Here is a 4,506-nt window from a genome sequence, read left to right as displayed (position 1 = left end):
TTTAATTGTCCGTGATCTGGAAAGAAAAAAAATCTGGGTGCCAGCAAGCATCTTTCTCATGTCAGTCAGTCATAGAGTTTCTAAACTGTACTGTCTTTGAGTCAATCATGTGGGAGGTTCTACATGGTCTAAATAACTAAACTGGCTAGTTTGCCCGTCTGTAAAGAGAAGGGCATAAACGTTGATCCTGCTGCTCTGATTGGATAGAGTGAAGCTCTATTTCTCCGTCCACTCGCCTCATAATTTCACTTGATCACTTTTCCTCCCATGTTTTCGGTCTGATCATTTAGATTGCTACTATGATAAATCACATGGCGAGGACGTTTGCTATCAAGCTATTTATTTGCATAATATCTAACAAGCGGGAAAGGGGTAGGGAAAAAATATGAAACGCTGATGCGCATTCTGTCTGAGTGACAGCAAACTTGGCTGCCCGCTCCAAATTGAGGACATATACCCCCACCCCTCCCTCCACGCTTCTCCTAATCTGCAGTTTTTTTTGCAGTTAGAAAGTGGATTTTACGTCAACATCTATTTAGGTATATTAAAACACTACATTATTTTCCAAATACGAGTATCATCCGATCCCATATTTTACGGATACGGTTATGACCATGTTGGAAGACCCCTACTACAAACTTACCGCAATGTGTGGCAAATTCGCTGCAAACTAAATAGTGTGCCACAAAATGTTGCCAGAAGTTTGCAAATGTTTTCCACTAGTGGTGAATTTGGTGGCAAACCTTTGGCAACAATAATATTTATTGCTGCTAGTGGCAATTCTCTCAATATTCTATTTTAATATGTGGCAAACCTGTAGCAACAATATGTATTGCCACTAGTGGCAAACAGTTGGTTTACCAGAAGTTGTTTCTGATTAATACATGAGTTCCAAGACCAGTAACCGTTGATGACCAGTCAGGGGGAGAAGAAAAATCTATTGGAAATGGAAACCACGGGATCTAGGCTACCTACGAAGGTTGTCTGGCGGTGACTGTAACTTATTTAATTAACTTCCTAATAAACTTTAAATTGCGTTAGCTAATTGATGCCTGGTTAGCAATGTCATGTTTTATGGGATATAGTGAAACACATTTGGTTGCTATGTCAGTTTCAACCCGTCAGTGTGACTGCTAGCTAGCTAATTAGTGGCTAGTGCCTAACTAGCTAGCTAACGTCAGCTATCATATATTTGCACAATTAAAGTGATAGCTAGCAAGCTAACTAATGATTTGATTGCTGTCTTTTATTACCAATATACATTTCAATATGCTAGCGTCACTGTTCATTAGCATGTTAGTAAGCACAACAGCTAAAGTAACGTTAGCAACAATATGACTTGACATCAAAGCAAAACTTCACTTTTGCAGATGGATACCCTTCCGCTACCCGTGGTGTTGGAAGAGGCTGCATTGGGAAGAGAAGTTTGTGGTGCACTCACTCATAACTTTTTTTTTGTGATAAATGAGTGTATGGTCTTAAAGCTTGTTAAGGTAAGAAAATGCATGTATTATTGTCATAAATGTAGTCAATACATTCCTTTTGTGTAACAATTAGCTAGCTCTTTCATTGCTTTAAACTTGTAGTTAGTTTCTCGATGATGTGTTGTTCCTTCTCTCTTTCTAGAAGCAATCACTTACCAGGCAAAAAGACAGATTGAGGCCTTCAATCAAACTGAGGACAGAGAAATGTGCATGCTCCAGGTCAAGACTTCTTGCAATCATGGCCTTATTTAAAAATAATTCATTTCGGAAAAGTAATGAATTGCCATATTAGGCATAACTACATTTTTATGTTGCTTTTCTTCCGCACAAGCCTTACACACCTGAGTCAGAAAGACGTGACAACTAAATTAGTAGACAACTGGCTCTTGATGATGACATCCCCAGTCTAGATTGAAGATCATAATTAGTTGATTAGTTTGAATCAATTGTGTTGAGGCTTGGCTGGAACATAACCTTGTATGCTGGAGCTCTCTAGGAACAATTGGCCACACATTTAGGTAGATTTAGTAGGTCCCAGTTTATGCTAGCTACAGTACATCATTTGTTTATATAGCATTTATACAAGGCAGATTTGTTTCCTTACTGAAAAAAATATACAGTGGGGAAAAAAAGTATTTAGTCAGCCACCAATTGTGCAAGTTCTCCCACTTAAAAAGATGAGAGAGGCCTGTAATTTTCATCATAGGTACACGTCAACTATGACAGACAAAATGAGAAAAAAAAATCCAGAAAATCACATTGTAGGATTTTTAATGAATTTATTGGCATATGATGGTGGAAAATAAGTATTTGGTCAATAACAAAAGTTTCTCAATACTTTGTTATATACCCTTTGTTGGCAATGACACAGGTCAAACGTTTTCTGTAAGTCTTCACAAGGTTTTCACACACTGTTGCTGGTATTTTAGCCCATTCCTCCATGCAGATCTCCTCTAGAGCAGTGATGTTTTGGGGCTGTCGCTGGGCAACACAGACTTTCAACTCCCTCCAAAGATTTTCTATGGGGTTGAGATCTGGAGACTGGCTAGGCCACTCCAGGACCTTGAAATGCTTCTTACGAAGCCACTCCTTCGTTGCCCGGGCGGTGTGTTTGGGATCATTGTCATGCTGAAAGACCCAGCCACGTTTCATCTTCAATGCCCTTGCTGATGGAAGGAGGGTTTCACTCAAAATCTCACGATACATGGCCCCATTCATTCTTTCCTTTACACGGATCAGTCGTCCTGGTTCCTTTGCAGAAAAACAGCCCCAAAGCATGATGTTTCCAACCCCATGCTTCACAGTAGGTATGGTGTTCTTTGGATGCAACTCAGCATTCTTTGTCCTCCAAACATGACGAGTTGAGTTTTTACCAAAAAGTTATATTTTGGTTTCATCTGACCATATGACATTCTCCCAATCCTCTTCTGGATTATCCAAATGCACTTCAGACGGGCCTGGACATGTACTGGCTTAAGCAGGGGGACACGTCTCGCACTGCAGGATTTGAGTCCCTGGCGGCGTAGTGTGTTACTGATGGTTGGCTTTGTTACTTTGGTCCCAGCTCTCTGCAGGTCATTCACTAGGTCCCCCCGTGTGGTTCTGGGATTTTGCTCACCGTTCTTGTGATCATTTTGACCCCACGGGGTGAGATCTTGCGTGGAGCCCCAGATCGAGGGAGATTATCAGTGGTCTTGTATGTCTTCCATTTCCTAATAATTGCTCCCACAGTTGATTTCTTCAAACCAAGCTGCTTACCTATTGCAGATTCAGTCTTCCCAGCCTGGTGCAGGTCTACAATTTTGTTTTTGGTGTCCTTTGACAGCTCTTTGGTCTTGGCCATTGTGAAGTTTGGAGTGTGACTGTTTGAGGTTGTGGACAGGTGTATTTTATACTGATAACAAGTTCAAACAGGTGCCATTAATACAGGTAACAAGTGGAGGACAGAGGAGCCTCTGAAAGAAGAAGTTACAGGTCTGTGAGAGCCAGAAATCTTGCTTGTTTGTAGGTGACCAAATACTTATTTTCCACCATAATTTGCAAATAAATTCATTAAAAATCCTACAATGGGATTTTCTGGATTTTTTTTCCTCAATTTGTCTGTCATAGTTGACGTGTACATATGATGAAAATTACAGGCCTCTCTCATCTTTTTAAGTGGGAGAACTTGCACAATTGGTGGCTGACTAAATACTTTTTTCCCCCACTGTATATATATAATGCAAGTTTCAGTGAGAAGCATAGCAACATCAAGACAACTTTGTAAAAGCAAACCCAGTTTTTCTGAAGCCAAACCCGCCCATTAGCTGATGAGTAATTTTTAAAGGTGCCAAAATATAAAATCCTTTCAGTAATTGTTTTCAGTAGGCCTATCTTAATGTTGTTTTTGTTTCATGTTTTCTGATTGTTTTAGTGCATGCATTCAACAAGCTTTGGATGAAGAACTTCTACAGGGCTGCCATCTCCAAAGTTCACTCAATACGGCAATAGTTCTGAATTGGGTTTGATTTTTGAATTTTGTTGTTTTAATCATTTCATGTTGTTCATTCTCTTTTAAACTTCCATTGGTTTAAAGCTCATTGCTCAGTTATCATTTGGCTCATGTAAATTCTGAAGTTGCCCATTTAAACATCCTAAGGTTAACGTCCCCATAGTGTTCACATTTTTCTCATGTAAATGTTGTAGCTACATAAAAAGATAAAACAAACAATTTATTTGGGAAATATTCAGTCTTGCTCTTCATTAGCATGCTGATGATTTCAAACTCAATATTGTAGCACTCTGCATAATGTTTTAATTGTGAAAGATAAGAAAGTTGTAGTGGATTTAATATTCTGTTAAGACATTGAATACATGTTGTTCAGTATATTTAGTTCTCTCTGTGAGAAGCAAGTTCATTTAAAGTTATGTGATTTGGTTTATGTAGATAAGACGTTTCAATGTTGTTAATACACAAAGTAACTAAAAACATGATCTAACTTGCATATTCATAATGAGTTTGCAGAAAATTAGCAAAAAAACA

The 4,506-nt window shown here is 38.8% G+C and overlaps 1 long non-coding RNA gene across 3 annotated transcripts; it reads left to right on the top strand.

The window, feature by feature from the left end:
- Nucleotides 1–805: 805 nt before the first annotated feature.
- LOC121584188 lies at nt 806–4,194 on the top strand. 3 transcript variants are annotated; one of them, XR_006003676.2, is made up of 4 exons: nt 806–990; nt 1,371–1,493; nt 1,627–1,703; nt 3,898–4,194. It is a non-coding gene; the product is annotated as an uncharacterized LOC121584188 (long non-coding RNA). The 3 variants fall into 3 exon arrangements; XR_006003675.2 differs by having other exon boundaries at nt 807–979; XR_006003674.2 differs by having other exon boundaries at nt 807–996.
- Nucleotides 4,195–4,506: the final 312 nt, after the last annotated feature.

This window comes from Coregonus clupeaformis, chromosome 16 (genome assembly GCF_020615455.1).
Source record: "Coregonus clupeaformis isolate EN_2021a chromosome 16, ASM2061545v1, whole genome shotgun sequence".
In the NCBI taxonomy this organism is placed as follows: Eukaryota; Metazoa; Chordata; class Actinopteri; order Salmoniformes; family Salmonidae; genus Coregonus; species Coregonus clupeaformis.
Note: the sequence above shows the minus strand (reverse complement) of the source record. Positions and strands in the feature narration are given on the sequence as shown.